The sequence below is a fragment of the Lacerta agilis genome, chromosome 2, assembly GCF_009819535.1.
Source record: "Lacerta agilis isolate rLacAgi1 chromosome 2, rLacAgi1.pri, whole genome shotgun sequence".
Lineage (NCBI taxonomy): Eukaryota > Metazoa > Chordata > Lepidosauria > Squamata > Lacertidae > Lacerta > Lacerta agilis.
This window is the reverse complement of record NC_046313.1, coordinates 46,517,035-46,536,786: the sequence shown is the minus strand read 5'-3', so window position 1 is coordinate 46,536,786 and position 19,752 is coordinate 46,517,035. Positions and strand designations below refer to the sequence as shown.

The 19,752-nt window shown below is 44.2% G+C and overlaps 1 protein-coding gene across 1 annotated transcript in view; it reads right to left on the bottom strand.

Moving 5' to 3' along the window:
- LOC117042915 (interleukin-12 subunit beta-like) overlaps nt 1-19,519 on the bottom strand; it is a 36,892-nt gene extending 17,373 nt beyond the window's left edge. Inside the window, exon 1 of the mRNA XM_033142546.1 lies at nt 19,384-19,519. The gene's annotated coding sequence lies outside the window, so the exon portion shown is untranslated. The remainder of the gene's footprint in view (nt 1-19,383) is intronic.
- Between the last annotated feature and the right edge of the window lie 233 nt (nt 19,520-19,752).

The window sequence follows — 19,752 nt, the reverse complement described above, 5'->3', positions numbered from 1 at the left end:
TTCTGGTGAGAGTATGCCCCCATTGATGCAGATCTGATGGGGAAATCCCACCAGGACACCATTCAGGGTAGTTTCATGGCCTGGCAGCCCCTGTCTTTGTGTGGAAGGGAAAATGAATGGATTTGAGACGTTTGGGTCTGAAGATTGGTGAAATATTGCTTAGCAGAAGGAGCAACAGTTGGATGTCATCCTGGAATGAATACTTGGAATATTTATTTATTTTTTGTATGCAGCTGACTGACAGAGAGTTGGAAGGTCTTTCCCCCCCTCTAATTCATTCATTATTTTTATCCTCCTCTTTCTTCTTCTTCTTCTTCTTCTTTCTTTTCTTTTCTCTTTGTCATTTTTAGTGTCCTCCACTCTAAGTTACTATTGGTATTATACACACATGAAGGTAATGGTTGGTTGGTGAAGGACCCTGAGTGAGAGGCAGGAAAGAGCAGATCTCCCAGGGTGGTAGGCTGGAAGAATAAAGGAAAGCTCCCAGGTGAGAGCTGGGTGGGTCCCCGCTTTCTGTGTGAGACAAGGGTTAAGACCTACCTTTGAGAAAGGACTTGGCATTTTCCTTTTCCTTTTTCTCTTTCTGTTTCCATTTAGATTGGTTTGCTTTTTATTATAATGTGTTACAAAAATGCTACAATAAAAAATTAAGACTGGAGGGAAGCTTACGCAATTTGTGGATTATGACCTCATATACATATACTGTATAGGCTTTGTTCTGGTTGTTATTACAGCACATAACAATGCATTTCCTACTTGTAGATGAATTCAGAGTCAGCCTCATATATCTTTCAGCTTCTTTGTGAGAGTGGAACTTCCTGTATTCTTAGAAAGTTTGTTGTGATCCATAGGGTGGATTTTCCACCCATATATGAAAGCATAGGTCTTATTAACATCTCCATGTGAGAGGCTAGTTTTCCACTGTGACATCACAAATTTTTACAGGGAAATTTGGAGGACAGCAGACAAAACCTCAATTTTATCCTGCTTCCTTATGACTTTGGCAAACCTAGTCAAAACATAACTGACTTTGCATTTCAATAGCATTAAGAACTGTTTCACAAACCATGCAAGCTTTGTTACATCAGCCTCCTACAATCAGGAAAATTTGTCAGCTGTCCCCCTTTCGACTAAAAATAATGATGCTCATTGGGAAATTATATTAGCTCTGCTGGAGTTCTGAACTGTGTTAATAATAGTAATACTGGACAAAGAGATAGAAAGAGAAGTTTCTGGCTGAAGGAGGAAATGGAACTATATCACAGTTAAGCAAAATTAATAATAATAATCCAACATTATTAGCTGTGACAACTACTGTATAAGGAACAAGAGAAGCATACTTATGTTTTTATATTGTAATTTTATCTTGTGAACCACCCTGAGACCTGCGGAGTATAGGGCGCTATATAAATTTTAATAATAAGAATAGGAGTCTCTGTTTGGCAGTTTTACAAGGATGCTATTATATACATGATGAAAGCACCTTCACAACATGGATCAAGACCTAAGTGTGAGGCAGGAAGTATATTATTTTGGGGGGGGGTGTGATTCAGAAGCTTCCCAGATTCACAGGAGTACATGAAACTGAGGAAATTGTTTATATGATTTCTTGCCCACTCTTTACCACAAGGTTCCTGAATGGGTTACCACAATATCATATAAAACAAGATACAACCACTATAAAACCACTATAAAATAAGCAAAACTGCTCCAAATGGAACAGCACAGTGTCTGACTTTTAGAAGACCTCTGAAGGCAGCCCTGTGTAGGGAACTTTTTAATGTTTGATGTTTTATTGTGGTTTTATAAATTGTTGGCAGCCACCCAGAGTGGCTGGAGCTACCTATTCAGGTGAGTGGCATATAAATAATAAATGATGATGATGATGCAAGTTATTGAGTGTCCATGACAACAACTGGATGTCTGATTTTAACTGATGTCTGATTTTAACTAATATCTGATTTTAACCAAGATGGGGAAAAGAAGTGTGGCATGTATGTATGTATGTATGTGTGTATGTATGTATGTAATAAATGCTGCCACTAACAGGAAGTATTTTTTAGTAATCCACCATACAATCAAGTCTCTCCAGAAAAAGATCTGACTGTAACTTGGGATTCTTTGTCTATGCAACCTGAAATCTACTACACTGGTGGCATCTTTGAAAACAGCTGGAGGAGTGATGGTAAAAGGACCCTCTCACCTTTGAGGGGGACGTTCTTGCCCCTCACCGGGTGATTTTCCTCTCAGGGAACAGGGTAGCAATGACCGCTCCCCACATCAAATGGGGTGTGCATTTTGCGTGGTCATGCGCAGCCCCCTTGGATCCCAGAGCAGCACCTGGCAGTTCGGACTGGCACCACCTTCCCGGGCAAGATACCTGTGGTCTCCGCCTACCCCAGTCAGCCGCCAATCCCGCCTGAGGAGGTGTTGCCGGGGGGATTGGCCAGGTGGGAGGAGGGACCACACAGTACGCAATAGAGGGTGTAGCTTACCTGAGAAGCAGCAGTCGGCTCCAGAGCTTCTCCCACCCTCCACTCCCTCAATTAATGTTTACTTTGCAGGTTAACCTCTTTTCCACAGGCACACAGGGACGCAGGCGCTGCTATGTCAAGGCTGCTGTTGAAGGGCCGGAAAGGAATTTCCCTGCATTGGCAGGTTTCGCCTTTCCCGTAGCAATTCGTCACAACTTTGGCGGTTGCAGGCCTTGGGCGGAATCCTTTAGTCATCTTCCTAAATGGGGGTGGGGGGTGAATCCATGCCCCCAGTGCGGCGGCGATAACAGGGTTCCCGTTAAAGGGGCTTGGGGGGAGGCATTGGCCATATGCCCAGAAGTTGTCATTGTCCTCCCCCTCCAGTGGCAGCGAACCGGGGGTCGGGCTATCTGCTTGAACACATGTTCTCCAGACTTAGCCCAATCCCCACACATGCTGGATAACCCTGAAGTTACCCAGACCCCCGGCTGGGGGGCTGGGAAGGATAAACGCCCAGTGCCTGAGCCAAGGTCTTCCTACATCTGAATCTTAATAAAGTTGTGGCCAATTTTAATCCCATAGCACGTTGTCTTGTGTAATTATTCTGCTCAGGGGCTGCACGGGGTTTGGGGGACTCTGCCTGGCCATGCAAATGGTGGAGGATGGAAGTGTAATCAGAATTGAATGAAGCACAGCTGCACATAGTAGGCTTGCTTTCCACCTTGCTGAGAAGAAGGGGTATTTGCTTGGCTCAGATTCTGGTGACACCTCTAGTTTCTTGCCTTGGAGAGGGGATTGGTGTGTGGCAGGCTTCCACTCCCTCATCAAAAGCAAACCTCCAGCTTATCCTGCCCATTCTTGACCCTAAATCTGTACAGCAAGAGTGAGGAAAGTGGTTGTGGTGGTGTTCCATGTTCTTCTGTCCTAGGGATGTCTCAACCATCTGCTGTTGTTCAGCCACAGATTCAACATGCAGAAGTATTCATGTTAAAGACCTTCCATTCCATTCCCTTCCCCTCCACAAATGGGGCTTAATGGAGCAGCAGTGCCTCCAGGTCATTGTGCTAGTAAGTCCACTTTGCTGTCACATGATGGCAGTGAGATTGGTTTGGGATCCAACAGATCCTGGAGTGGCTCACTCCCTCTGTACCTACATGATGCCCCATTTCAGGGCCTTCTGCTGGCTACCACTGGCAGACATCCCACCGGAAGCACTCCTGCACTTCCTAAATCATTGGGTTTGGTATCTCATGCTCTTTGTCTCTCACCTCTGATCTATTCTAAAGAAGGCCAAGGTATTGTCATAAAGAGTATTTTACCAGCTGTTTTGTTTTACAGGGAATTTAATATATTACTAAAGATACTTGGGGTTTCTTATTGTCCCAGAATTTTCATAGGAACTGAAAATGGTACGTTCTGCAAGAATACTCATAGATGCCTCTCTCCATTATATAAGATTTCTTAGTAATGGCCTAGTGTTCTTCCCTAGATGAACAATTTGGAGCTTTTGGGAGAGTGAAAAAGATGGCTTCATGGAACAGCTCTGGCAGAAGGCAGTGAGTCCCCTCTCAGATAATTGTCTGTGGGTTTGCCACCTAATAACTTTTAAGGTCTGAGTATCTACCAAGAACTTACTCTGATCCTTTCCTGTTTGGAAAAACTTTTCTCTAATCCAAGTTGAGATCTGGATTATTTAGTGTTCTAATGAAGGTTGTCCTCACATGTTCTCTTAACTACACTTTCTTATTTAGTTCACCGTGCTAACTAAATAGTTCAAAAGTAACTTTATGATTGTTTAATTAGTTTTCTTGCAATGCTGATTCATTTCAAAACAGGGTAGAAATGCTTATGAAATCTTCCTTTACCTATTGTTTTTCTGTCTTCTGATTTTTCATTTCTCCAAAAATGTATTACCATTGCTAATAATGTTGAAATCTTTGATACATTCACATCTGTATTTCTGAATGCATGTTTGGTTAAAGATTAAAACAAATAAATAACATTTCTTCATTGCATTGGTGCTAAAGTTCAGACTTCCAAAGTCACACAAATGGGACACATTTTCCTGCCCTCAAACTATAGGCCCTTATGCAATTTAGCATATTTGGAAATAAAAACTTAAAAAGTACCAGGACCACCATCAACTTATGCAGTGCTTTTTTTCTTTAAAAAATGTTTAGGTGTACTCTCATTTTGACTTAACAAAATCACTGGGAAAAGAAATTAAGCTGCCATCAGAGGTGGTTACAACGAAACTGACCAATTACCATGCTAGATTCCAACTCCTACTTCACACATTAAATGCTTGCTTCTGTCTGAGACTCAGGAAACACTGTGACAGGAAATGAGGCCACCATCAGGGGTAGCAATGGAACTGACGAATCACCGTGCTAGAGAAGAAACTTTTTTTTTTAAAAAAAGTTTCCTCTCCTGTTAGATTCACAAAATGTTTAGGGGTATGGGTACCCCTGTGTATCCCCCCCCAAAGCACTGAACGTATGTATTTATTTCATTAAATTTATATACCACTTGATTGTGTGAAACTTCGAAGTGTTTTGCAAAAGATAAAACAAGAAAATCATGAAAAATTCACAACCATACTTTAAACCATACAAAAGTTAAAATAGTGAAACAGGTTAAAATCTCCTCAATTTTCTAAGCACCTGGGTAAGGTTGCCTAAACCACGAAGTTTTTATCAGGCACTAAAAAGTGAAGGAGCCTGCTTGATCTCAATAGATGGCAGCAGTGGTGTTGGTGCAAGTTCAGAAAACTTTCACTGGCAGGGCTGTCTTAAGCATATGCAGCCCTGGGGTGTAAAGACCCCCCCCCCAGGTTGCCTAGCCCCAGGCGTGCAGAAAGGCAGAGCCAGCCGGCCACCTCAGTGTCTTGCTGGCTCAGTCGCCCCCGAACTCGCGGTGCAGAGCCACCCGCAGCAGAAGAGCCCGCTGCGGCACTCCCCTCGACAGAGGCTGACTCTTCCCCGGACTCAACTCTCAGGCCCCGCACCCCTAGCGCCTATGGGTAAGATGGCCCTGCTCGCTGGTATTGCTAAATTTCAAAAGGGAAGTTAGACTTTTCAAATCAGCCTTAATTAATTGAGTGTTTGCAATATTAAAAAAACCCTTTGTTCCACAGACACAATCCTGTTTGAAGTATGTGCATTGGGCTGGAGTCACCCTCCTGACACCAGTGTCTTTGCATCTCACCTGGATGGGACCAGGCCAAATGGTAGCGAGGTCAGGGCTAGGCAGACACACTAGTGGTAATTCTGGATTGGCTCTGCTGCTGTGTGTCCACACACCCTTGACCTTGCTGCCACTGTATCCCAGCCTTGTCTATGTAAGCAGCAGCAATACTAATGTGGGAAGGGCAGCTCTGCAGCTCCACAACAAATCCTATTGACAGCTACATATACTAGCTTATGTGGAAGCAAGTCACAACACAGCCAAACTCATTTCTCAATAGACATGTATAGTATTGTGCTATAAAAGATGCAACAGGAATTTCGAACCTTATTGAAATCATACAGGGGATTCAGAACCAATATGATTGCTGACTATAGGATGTAGTAGTATCATTATAGGTGTGTGCAAGGAACCAGCCCATGGCATATCAGTCCTCTTATCTACCACCACCGCCATGCTGCTGCTGCTGCTGCCGCCACCATTTGCCACCACTGTTGTGGGCTAACTAAGTGGGAGTTTGGGTGCAAATGCAGTGATAAATCTGAGCAGGACAGGCTCCTTGCCACCATACTTGCCACCTGACATCCCTGCAGGCAGGCTATAGCTGTATTTATGTGGGAGGAGGTCTATACTTTTAAGCCCAGTCCCTGGCATTGTGTTTCACATGGTTGTCTCTACTATGTGTGCATAGCTCAGTTACATAGCTCCCCTTATTGTGCCCTTACACATGAGCAGGAGCTTGTGCACTGAGGCTGCTTAAAAAAGGAATGGGGTGGGGAGTTCTAATCCAGTATGGTCCCTGAAGGCCAGGTTTCTACATGCAGGGAGGTGTTTTGTTTTGTTTTGTTTGTTTGCTTGCTTTACATATGGGAGCTTTCAAAAGGTGACCCGGAAACTACAACTAATACAGAATGCGGCAGCTAGACTGGTGACTGGGAGTGGTCGCCGAGACCATGTAACACCGGTCCTGAAAGACCTACATTGGCTCCCAGTACATTTCCGAGCACAATTCAAAGTGTTGGTGCTGATCTTTAAAGCCCTAAATGCCTCGGCCCAGTATATTTGAAGGAGTTTCTCCACCCCCATTGTTCAACCTGGACACTGAGGTCCAGCGCCAAGGGCCTTTGGCGGTTTCCTCACTGCAAGAAGTGAGATTACAGGGAACCAGGCAGAAGGCCTTCTCGGTAGTGGTGCCCGCCCTGTGGAATGCCCTCCCATCAGACGTCAAGGAAATAAACAACTATCTGACTTTTAGAAGACATCTGAAGGCAACCCTGTTTAGGGAAGTTTTTAATGTTTGATGTTTTATTGTATTTTTAATATTTTGTTGGAAGCTGCCCAGAGTGGCTGGGGAAACCCAACCAGATGGGCGGGGTATAAAATTGTTGTTGTTGTTTGATTTCCACCTCTGGCATGCTGAGGCTAGGGTGCTGTTGTCTCAAGAATAGCTTTAGGATCCTTGTTACGGTCAATGGGAGATACAGTTGAGGGAAAAATTGTTGTTTCACGTTGTTAGGCTACAATCCTAACCCCACTGACCAGAGAATAAGTCCTGTTTGATTCAGTAGGACTTACCTCTTAGCAAAGAAACAAAGGAAACTGCCTTGCACTGAGTCAGACCAAAGGCAACAACAACAGTCAGAGCAACTCTGCAAGTCTGTGTGTTTGTGGTGCAGTTCACTTCTCCTTTTCATTTCATGCAAACATTTACTTCTGTCCCTCCTTGGAAGTGAACTTTACCTCTCATCTGAAACCTAACACAGATTTGATGTTTAGGGAGCCCTGTTGTTATTTGCGGAGCATGTAAAGGCCATAGGCTGAGGGTCCCGACTGCAAATTCCCCATTCTTCCTTATGACTCAGCCTGCCCTGAAGTCGAGAGAGCACAAATGGATGACAGAGACATTAAGTCTCATTGCCCTTTTGGGCCTTGACTTATACTGAGACTACCCAGTAACAGGAGTGTGGGCTGTGGTCACTTGTTTCCCATTGGGTGCTCAGCCTAGAAGTGTTAGGTGGCTGCTTCATTTCTTGCTCGGCTTTGTCCATGAAGTTTACAACCTGGTTTTAAAAAACTTTTTAAAGGACCTGGTATTCGTCTGAGGTTTGTCACTTTCTCGATACCAGGGCTGGGGAATTTGTGGCCCTCCAGATGTTGCTGAACTACAGCTCCCAGCATTTGAGTATTGTGGGTGATGAGAGTTCAACCACATTTGAAGGGCTGTAGGTTCTCCACCCCTGGCATGGTTCCAGTGTTAGGTGTGCTGCTTTGGCCCAGAGAGCACCAGTGTACCACTGGTTTTATTTCCATCTTCTGAAATGCCAAGGACCATCAAGGTTTAGTAACTTGAGAACAGTGAAGGGAAACCTCTGGCCCTTCAGATGTTCTTGGATTTCAACTCTTGCCCCCATCAGCATTACCAGCCAGCAGAAGTGATAGTTCAAGAACATCTGGAGGGCAGTAGGTTCCCAATCCCTGCTGTATGTTTTTTTTTTTTTGGGTGGGGGGCACTTAGTTCCATTTTGCCTGTTGTGAAACATGGGAAGGAATTCAATGTAGTTCTATAGTAAGTGTTCTGTCAGTGCAAGTTTTTCAGCTTGTCAGATGTTATGATTCCCCCCTCTTTTCTACCTGTGCACTGTTCTGGGAAGTTCTCCCAGCCCCCAAGAGCCAATTTCAGGGAGAAAGCCCCATCGTGCTGCCAGAAGTCTTTGCATGGGCTTATGCTAGTGGGACTAGTTAGTGGAATCCCACGCATGATAATTAATATTGGGAAAGTTGCCTAGACAAACAAAGCACACCTACTGGTGTGAGTGGCACGAAGAAGAGTAGCAAAAAATATCCATGACTGAAAAAACAGGAAGGTGTGAGAGATAGTGCCAAAAACTCACAGGGGAAAAAATCAGATCTTTATGACCTGTTTGCCACATAAGGTCCCCATCAAGAGACACCCTCCATAACAGTCATATTTTGGTATTCTCTTTTGCCTTACTTATCATTTTAGTTTCTTCTCTCATCCTTCATTCTGACTTTAAAGAGCTATTAAAGGTAAAGGAAGCTCTGACCGTTAGGTCCAGTCACGGACGACTTTGGGGTTGCGACGCTCATCTCGCTTTATTGGCCGAGGGAGCCGCTGTACTGCTTCCATGTCATGTGGCCAGCATGACTAAGCCACTTCTGGTGAGCCAGAGCAGCACACGGAAATGCCATTTACCTTCCCGCTGGAGCGGTACCTATTTATCTGCTTGCACTGCATGCTTTCGAACTGCTAGGTTGGCAGGAGCAGGGACCGAGCAACGGGAGCTCACCCTGTCGCGGGGTTTCAAACCGCCGACCTTCCTATCGGCAAGCCCTAGGCTCTGTGGTTTAACCCCCAGCACCACCCACTGGAGTTTATGGTAGGATGTCCCTATTTTCATTGGAGAAATGTTGGGGGGTCTGGAGTTATCTGACCATGGAGCCATCTCAAGGCAATCCTGTAAAGGGAAGATTTTATTTAATGTTTAATGTTTAATGATGTTTTTTATATGTTGAAAGCTGCCCAAAGTAGCTCGGGTAACCCAGTAAGATGTGTAGGGTACAAATACTAAAATTATCATTATGGAATGGGATGTCCATATTTTCATTGAAGAAATGTTGGAGGTTATGCAATTTAAGGTAGACCCACTAAAATGAATGGACATCATCAATAACACTGGGTTGTATCTAACTCAGACATCCCTAGCTACCAGGACCAGTGGTCAGGGATGATGGGAATCTGGAGGGCTGAGCTTGGGGATGCCTGAGTTAGATACAACCCAGTGTTATAGATGATAGGCATAGAACCCCTAGCACAACTTGTTTTTGTGCAACACTGAGCAGGCAAGTTTGTGCTTTGTAATTCTGTGGTCAGAGTATTGAAACTTGTAAATGCCTCCAGAGGAAGTATTACAATGTGTATGAGACTTTGTGTCTTGTTCTATGGTGTTCCTGTTTTGTTCTTTATAAAGAGAGCTCCCCCCCCCCACTAATTATGCAAATTTAACAATGGAGATGTTTTTGACAGAAGGAACCGCTCTAGATAACCAGATGTCCCATCTCAGGCAGTGAAACTTGGCCGTGACTGGAAGTTCCACAATATTACTTTTCCAACAATCATTTTAAGGCAATATTGCCTTGTGGGGAACAGACAAACCTGGAGACTTTAGGTTGGCCCTTGGGGTTTGGCATACCTAGCCATCAGGGCTGGCCTGCCCATGAGGCAGATTGAAGCAGCTGCCTTAGGTGGCAATCCCACTAACAGAGTTGTGTGGGGGCAGCTTCCAACAATATCCAGTGGAACTTAATTTCTGGGATCCTTTTCTTATGTAAGAGTTTCTGTAGTTTTGGAAGTTTGCTGCTTTATCTTCCTTACCTTAGAAATCCATATTATTTGGGAAGTTGCCTTCCTTTCCTCATTGCATTGGAAAAATGTGCATGGAGCAGTTAATTTGAGTTAGATGAGCATCTTCCTTTCTAAACCAGAGGGGGAATACATGCCTGAGTTTGATGTTATGTGTTGCTATGTCGAGAGCTTTTTACTAGCTATACTCATGTTTGAGGACATATCATGTGTTGTCAATGCTGATGTAAGGATCTCGTTTTTCTAATGTGAAGGAAACCGTGAAGCTGAAAAACTCCATTCTGACCTCATCAGGCCAATACAGTATAAGAATTTGGATTTAGTATGGCATGGAAATATATGAGAGTTTTAAGAAGCTAAATAAGAAGTCTGTCTTTTACAATTCCCTGAACTAGCAAACTAAACACTTTCAGATTCCATTTTCTGCCACTAAAATGTCAGCACACGGTTACCAAATTTTCCTTTTTTACCAGACTGTGCAACAGTGTGATTTACAGATGTTCATGTATGTTTGTGCTATGAAAAGCTTCACTTGATGATTTCTGCTTATCAAACTGTTTTCCATGGCAGCAGTTAATTTAGTTACACAGAATCCTATTGCTTTAGTAGTCATCCAAAAATTTGAATTAGGCTTCAGAGGCAGCAACTTTTAAATGCCGGGTGATTAAGGATGTGAAAAATGAAATGAAATTCAATAACAAAAAGTGATCTATTAATTTGTAATTAAGTTGAAAGTTTTGAAATGCTGTAAATCCAGGGGTAAAAACAATGAAGTAAGTAATCAGAATGATTACAGGCTGGGAAAATACCCTTTAGCTCTGCCATGAGGTATGCAAAATTCATACTAATATATCAAATGAATCAAAAATGTTCCAGTACTAAACACATTATATGGATTCATGTTGTTGATTTAAATGTGGCAAGCCATCTAAACTCTGGCCATATTTAGAACTGAGTTCTGGTGATTTCAAGCAGATTCCAATATGGTTAAAGAGCAGCCTGTATGTGTTGATCTAACACGTACTATTCTCTAAAGTGGTGTTAAGACTTGCAGATACAAGAGAAACATTATGCATAGTTCAAGGCACAGCCCTTTTTCTAAACATAGCATAGGGTGGCTTCTTCCAAGATTGTGCAACTTTTGTCAGAAGAAAACTGTGAAACTCTCTGGCTTGTCTCACTACACCTGTGCTAGGAGGGTTGGCATGGCAACCAGAGCAGCTGCACTTTGTGTGGCTTGAGGCCTCTTCACAGTCCCACTCAAGGTTAATTCTAGGCTGCTACTGTACTTAACTCACATCTTCTCCTGCATGTTTACTTGGGACTGCTTCACTGAACTGAATTTACTCTATGCTCCTCAATAGACAATTTGGACTGGCTAGGTTTAGGGAGTTTGACCTCTGACCTGTCTCCACCACATTCATAATTGGTTATGGGACTCATTCCTGAAGAGTGTAAGATCCAGCTTTGTTCCTGACAATATGTGGTGGTGCAGTAAGGACTGGAAGAACTCTGAATGCGAAGAAGGCATGTTGCTTCCAGCTGGGCAGTTAAATCTAATACATTAGCAATCATCCTAAATATCACCCCTGGAAATGTTTAAAAATAGGAGTGCCATGCTGGCAGTAGTGAGGCCCATTTCACAGAGTCCTTCCTATAAGTTGCTAGTTTCTTCATACCTCAAAGAACGCCACTGTGTCCTGCATGCAAAAACACAGCAGAGGTGTGGCTGAGCTGGGATTCTCCACTTCAGAGGAAGCTTGAAAGAATTGGCCTGCGGCGACAAGGTTACAAAAGGTAAGAGAGATTTGATTGCTGTTGCCAGCAGTTTAGGGTACCATTTTTGGCACAGGGAGAAAGGATTCCAGAAACATGGAGTGAGGAGCTGAAAGACACAGCAGGTTAAACAAACAAACGAACAAAAACCCTCAGAATATTTTGGAAACATTTACTGTGGTTAGCTTTTAGTACCTCATGATAACTAGGGATGCAAGTCCTGCCAAGGAATGAACATGTATGGTCTAAACAGACAATGATACTTTCTCTCCTCTCCTCCATAGTGTTCCTAGAGACATCTTACTGAGGTAATGGACAAGATGGGGCCTCCTCACATTCCGTGTACTAATGCTTACTGGACTAGCAGTTGAATCTTACTTCAACTTCAATCTAACATGTAGTGTTTTTAAAACTGTTTCATGGTATGTTTGTAAATTTTCTTGAGACGTACGTAAAATGTGAGTGAATGATTAATTAATTGATTGATAATACCCCTCTGCCCTCTAACAGAGGGCGATGGTGGGGGGCTCTTGAGCAATATCTGGGGGACTGCCACTGCTAACGGAGGTAGCAGTGGCGGAGCAAGGCTCCGCGGTACCCGGGGCGGCAAAGGAAAAGCCCCGGAGGCGGGGCGCCGTGACGTCATATTGTGCCGTCATGACGCCCCGCCCACGGGGCGTTCCGGGAGTGCCGCTGCCGCTTCTGCAGCCCCCTTTTAAGCTCTGCGGCTCAAAAGGAGGCTGTGGAAGCGGCAGTCTGACGACAGAGTGCCGCTGTGCGAAATGTCGCGCAGGCGCACTCCGTTGTCGGGCCGTGCGCTGCCACTCCCAGGGTGATGGAGGGAGCGGCAGCGCGTGGGAATGGTGGGAGGGGCTGCCGCTTGTCATCACCCCACGCGCCGCTGTTCGCTCCGTTGCCCCGGGAGCAGCAGCATCGCACACACCGTGCGCTGCTGCTCCCGGGGGGACGGAGCGAACGGCGGCGCGTGGGGGTGACAAGCGGCAGCCCCTCCCGCCACTCCCGATGCATGGCTGGTCACCCCGGGAGCAGCAGCGCTGCACGGACGGGTTGCTTCCTCGGCCGTGCGCTGCTGCTCCCAGGGTGACTGAGCGAGCGGCGGTGCGTGGGGGTGACAAGCGCCGGCCCCTCCTGCCACTCCCCACGCTGCCGGTCACCTCGGGAGCAGCAGCGCTGCACGGATGGGGTGCTCGCTTGGCCGTGCGCTGTTGCTCCTGGGGTGACGGAGGGAGCGGCAGCGCTTGGGAATGGCAGCAGGAGCTGCCGCTTGTCACCCCCACGCGCCCTCACTCGCTCTGTCGCCCTGGGAGCAACAGCGCACGGCCGAGGGAGCACCCCGTCCGTGCAGCGCTGCTGCTCCCAGGGTGACCGGCGTTGCGTGGGGAGTGGCAGGAGGGGCCGCCGCTTGTCACCCCCACCGGCCACTTGTCACCCCTGCCACCCGGGGCGTGCCGCCCCCACCGCACCCCCCTAGTGACGCCCCTGGGAGGTAGAGCAGACCTATGCTTTAGTGAGAATGAGGTCTGTATATAGCAGCAGGCAAAGTAAGGTGTTTCATCAAAAGGCTAAAGGTTAATCTTTTGAACCCTTGTCAATATGCAGGGGCTGATTTTTGCCAGCTTTGTCAAAGGATTGTGTGAAATGGATCTTGATGGCGGTTGGTAGGTGTGTGCTGAACTCAGGCCGGATTGGTTTTTTTGGAACTGATTACAGCGGCTCCTATAAACTGCAATCACCCTTGCTTGCAAATAATAGACCCTCTTGGCTTAGCTCAGGTTGTGTGTGCCTTGCAGCAGTGGTAGTCGCACTGCTTCATCTCTGTCTGCTGTAACATAATTCAGGGCATTCATTCACTCTGCAACTGTTTTCTCTGAAGCAGTAGCCACATCTGGATGCTCTGCTTGTGCGTGAAACCTACAGATGAACTCTTCCACAAGAGGTCTGGAGGGTGCCAACGTGAGAACAGGCCTTTTCTGTGTTGGTTTCCCATTAGTGAAATGCTGGTGCCATCATTATATACCTTTAGCCACCAGGCAAAAACGTTCCTCTTCAACCAGGTCTGTGGCTGATTATAATCTAATAGCCTTTTAAATGTGTTTTTGGGGGGATTATTGGTTCGTTTCTGCTCTTGTTTTTAATATGTATTTTGTGTTTTTATTTTGAATTTTTATTCTGAGAATCACCCTGAGCTCCTTGGATGAAGGGTGGTATACAAATTTAATAAAATAAAATAATTGAACATACAGGTAGTGGAGCAGCTGAAGGCACATCTGGATTGTCTGTAGTAGTAGAGTTGTGACCTCAGAAATGTTCGCTTGGTGCCACTTTTGTGAACTCAATCCTGCCCTGTTCATTTGCACGTTTTAATGGCACATCCTACTCTTTTTGTTTTTGTTTTTGTTTTACTGCATTTGATGTTCGGGTGTTGTTGTTTTTTAGTTGTTTTTTTAAGCAATACTGTGTTTTACTGTTCTGCTACTTTAGCTGTGCTGTTGCCTGTGGCTTTATTTTATTAAGTGATGTTTTATGTTAAATGAATCTGTAAATAGCCTTAAGGGCTCCTCAAGTGCAAACAGGTAAATAAATATATTGGTTCTTAGCTGAGCTCATTTCAGTTGAGCTTCTGACTTAGCTATGGGATTCAGATGTCTCTAACAAGGAATGAAGAGCCATTGTAGCTCTCTAGATGTTATTGAACTCCAACTCGCATTAGCCCCAGACAGCATGGTCATAGGTCAGGAATGATGGAGGCTGTAATCAAGCAACATCTGGAGGACCACAGGTTCTCCATTCCCACTGTAATAGCTTTATAATGCAATCCTGTACATGTCTACTCAGAAGTAAGTCCCACTGAGCTCAATGAGGCTTATACTTGGGTATGTAGGTGTAAGATTTCAGGTTTAGTTTCTTGCCCCTAGATGGGCCTTTGTTCTAGCAACTCGGATCACATGTCCTCCTGAAAATAAAGAATTATATTTGTTGAGGGTAGAATCCAGATTTTCCTCTTGCTCTCCACCAATAATGTCTCAAAGCTGCTCTCTGTACGTTTTATTCTAGTTATACCTTGCACGTTCGCAAATATACCAGGGGCTCACACTGGGAGGTTGAAGTGAATCCTTACTTCCCCTTTTTTCTTTATCCAGAAGGTGAGGGGGGGAAATAGCCATTCCTAATCTATTCTATTGCATGAAATGTGCTTAGACAGACCTGGGCATTGTTATCAACACACCTAAAGCAAAAAGGCATGTCATTGACGGAAGTTTAATAAAGATCAATGGAATTAAACATCATTCAAGGAGATTGCATGTACTTCCAGTAGTGCAAAAATGTTCCTGCAGTGGAGATGACAGTTTGCATTTCCTGTGGCAGGAAAGTGGAAACATTTGAACACTTAACTTGGGGTTGGCCAAGAAAACTCCCCATTGGTTCATTACAACATCCTAATCACATTCTCCGTATAAATCTATTATGTCATGCAGAGAGAAGAGGGCCCAAGGCTTTCCCATATGACCTATTACAATAATTACTCATTTGTTTGATTGGATTGGAGTCAGATGTTTTCCTGCAAGGAAGCACTTTTATTTCAGGAAAATTTAATTTACTGTGCCCAATTCACAAAATATATGGTTGTGCAGAAATGCCCCTCCAAAACCTAATGACGTTCTTCACAGGATGTGAAACTGAGGTGGTGGGCTGAAGCTCATCAGCGGTGGCAATGTTCCTGGGGCAATTATTTTCCTTTTCTTTAAGTGCAAGATGCCAGCATGGAGGCAAGAAGTATTTCTTATTCCTGTCTTCAAATTTAATTGGCTTTGTGGTGTCAATCATTAAGCTAAATCAGAGTGAGGGCAATACTTCCTGCCATCACTCTGGCATCTTGTGGGTGAAAGAAAAATGTACCTAGCAGCAGTAGGGAGTGTAATCTCTCGTGTCAGGTAAATGAAGAGGATGAGGAAGTGAAAGATGTGAAGAAGGTTAGCGAGTTCATGAAACCACCTATCCCCAATTTCTCCTTTGAGCTAATTAAAAATAAATAAATAGAAGGAGGCATTCCTTCAGATATCATTGTGGTCCCTGGTCAGTTAGGTCAAGATCACCACCACTCTGAACTGGCTCTTGAAGCAAACTGGAAGGTGAAATTTGCAAAATACAGATGCTATATGTTCCTTGCAGTTCCACTTAAAACTCTCAACATGGCGTTTTGTACAATTTGAAGCTCCTGAATACTTCTTAAAGCAGCCCCATGAATAATGCTTTACAGCAATCTAACCTGGATCTTCTAAAGGCATGGATGACAGTGATAAGATCAGCTCTTGTAAAAAAGAAAAAAAAAGAAAGAAAAAAGGATACAATTGGTTAAACATCTAAGCTGATAAAGGGCACTCTTGACCACCTCTGTGACCTGAGCCTCCAGAAGTAGTCCAAATCTGTGAGCCTGCACTTTTGGGGAAAATGCAACCTCTTTAAAGGCAAGTTAAACCCCTAAGCCTGGATCAATTCCATCACCAGCCAGTAGTACTTGTCTGGTGTGTGTGTTTGTGTTTTACATGAATAGATGTGGCACCCAGCTATAGAAAATGCTTTCTCTTGGCAAGAGGCAAGCACTAATATCGACTCATTTCTGGCAAGCTGAAAACCTTCACCTTCCAGGCCTTTGGGGATAGAGGATGAAATATGTAGCATCTGAAGCTACCTTGTTTGTCTTGGGAAGGGACAGATGAAGTGAATTGTACATTGTCATGCTGGTTTTAAGGTTGACCTGCCCAGGGATTGCTTGCCAATAAAGGTTGGGATAGCCATTTTAGAAAGAAAAATAAATAAATGGCTGTATTATATTCAGTTATACCATTGGTGTAGTGGTTAGGGTCTTGGACTAGGACATGGGAGACCTGGATTCAAACCCCTACTCAGTGGAAAAACTTGGGTGAGTCATTGTTTCTCAGCCTAATCCTATCTCACCAGAATGTTGTGAAGATACAGTGGGGAGGAGGAGAATCATGTAAATCACTTTGAGCTCCTTGTAGGAAAGGTGGGCTAGGAATGCAGTACCAAATAAAATCTGGACTAGTTTTGTTCACTCAGAGTGGCAGTAAAGGTAAAGTAAAGGTAAAGGACCCCTGACCATTAGGTCCAGTCATGTCGGACTCTGGGGTTGCGGTTCTCATCTCACATTACTGGCCAAAGGAGCCGGCGTACAGCTTCCGGTTCATGTGGCCAGCATGACAAAGCTGCTTTTGGCAAACCAGAGCAGTGCACGGAAACGCCGTTTACCTTCCTGCTGGAGCGGTACCTATTTATCTACTTGCACTTTGACGTGGATTCGAACTGCTAGGTGGGCAGGAGGTGGGACCAAGGAATGGGAGCTCACCCCGTCGCGGGGATTCAAACCGCCAACCTTCTGATCAGCAAGCCCTAGGCTCTGTGGTACCCACAGCACCACCCATTATTTCAGAGGAGGTGCCAGCATTTGAACCTGAGACCTTCTGCAAGCAGGTTGTGATGCATGAGCTATGCTTGTACCCCCCAAAAAACTTAGGGTTATTAGGCACAAAGGAGAGGGCCTCTTCAGCAGTGGCCCAGCATTTATGGAACTCCAAATAAATAAAAGCTTCACACAATAGTCCACATCTTCTCTTCTCTTCCTCTGCTCACAGCCATTGGTTTGGGACTACTTCTGCCACCAGGAGTGCTCACTTGGCCCCATGACCATGGGTTCCCAGGGCTGTGGGTGCCATGCAGTGTGAATGGCTCTGGCACAGAAATTTGTGGATGACCAGCCCCTTTGTGGGGAATTTTGTGGATGCTTGGGCACCCAGGGCCCCACTATCTGCACCTATATCTGCCACCCAGGAATCACCTACCCAAGAGCAGAAGATTTGAGACTGGTTGATGGTTACTCAGGTTTCTGAGGTCCAAGGGTAAGTTATTCAATAGTAAATCTGAAATAATAACACTATTAAGGCTGTAGGGAATCAACCCTCTCTGAGAGAGGCAACTCTTGTCAAACATTGGTCCAGTTCCCCATGACCTTACCTAATGAAGTCAAGATGTGCATGGATCCAAAGAGCAAGTCTGAGCCCCCCCTCCAAATATTTTGTCCTTATCGCCAGGCTGAAGAAACTGAAAAGTATCCATGTAAACCTGATGAGCAGACATAAGTGATGTTGTTAAGGTGCCTTCATGCCTGCTCCTTTCTTGCAGACTAGGTATACTAGTTCCCCTCTCATCTACCCTTGGAGGATGGTCTGATGTACATTCCTGGTATTCTGACAAGGAGAAGCCTAGTTTCCCATCAGAGCTCATTATCAATGGCTCTGATGTACAGCTACCCTCCTTGTGCAGCAATTCTATTCCTTTAGCAGGAAGGCTTCAAGTTTCCTAGCACCCAGTGATGAACTGAAAACATGTCATTTCCTTCGAGCTATAATTTGCTGGAAAGTTCAAAATGCAATAGGAGCACACTTTGTTTGGTACACTCTTTACTCTCTGCGTGGTAATGCCTTGAAATATATCAAAAACAATATGTGCAGTGCTCCCCATTTCTTTTAAGACTGTATAGCTGCTGTGAGCACTATTAACAACGCAACAAACAACAACACCAATCACGGTAGTAATAACCCAATATAAAATAGACAAAACCGTGAACCACTCTGAAATATGGATTATGAAGATATATTATCAAAAATACTGAAAGTAACAACATGATTCGTATAAACAAGTATCTCCTCAAAGGCATAGCCTATGGCATACTTTCCAAATAATCAACTCTTAAGTGACTTTTCTTGACACCATTGTGTACCATGATAGGACGAACAAATTAGCAGTTCGATCCTTTAAAAAGCCCACTGACAAACCACCATATCTTCATTATAAATCCTTTCATCCGACAAATCTAAAGCACAATTTACCTTACAGCCAATTTTTATGAGTTAAACGCAATTCCACTTCTCCTAATGATTATAGTAGAGATAGTAATAATATGGCATTGGAATTTTTATCCAGAGGATATCCACACGAAGTGATAGAAACAGCACAAGCCAGAGCATTCCATAGACCTAGACATAGCCTGTTTGAGAAACGATCAAGACAAGAAGACCTGCTTATAACATGCGCCCTCGATTACACTCCACTTTCATATTCCATCAGTAAAATAATTAAGAGGCACTGGCATTTAATAAGAGAGATACCAGGCTGTTAACTAACTCCACGAATAGGATTTCGCAGAACAAAAAATTTCAAAGATATGCTTGTACATGAAGCGGTACCAGATCATGAACGCCATATCCATCTTAGCCTACAAGGACACTTTAAATGTGGCAAATGTGCACCTTGTAACTTAACCAGAGAGGTTAAAGAATTTACAGTACCAGGGACAAACAATACTATCCAATTAGAATCATTCACAACCTGCGACTCCAGAGGAGTCGTTTATGTAATTCAGTGCAGCTGTGGCCTATGGTACGTAGGGAGCACAATAAGACCAGTCAAAACAAGAATATTAGAACACAAAAATCGCATTTTAAATAAGGTCATGGAAGCACCCCTTACCTCTGAGTTTGTTGAAGCAAATCATAAAGCCACTGATTTTAAATGGTTTGTCATTTATAAGCATAACCTCCCTGAGATTAATGCAGAAGTTTTAAAAAAGAAATTACACCAGAAGGAATCTTATTGGACATAGAGGTTTGGGTCCCTAGCCCCTACAGGTCTAAATCTCCATATTGATTATAGTTCCTTTCTGTAATTGAGTTCTATATGTATCGGCGTTCCTAGATGTAGCTATATCTTTAAGTACTTAATATTCTAGTTGTTAGTAGCATTGTATTAGTGTACTGCCTCTTTAAATGATTTCTTGGCTTTTTGTATTTAATCTTGTAAATTTTCAGTTTGTATTAGCCTTTGCCAGAATGGTGAACA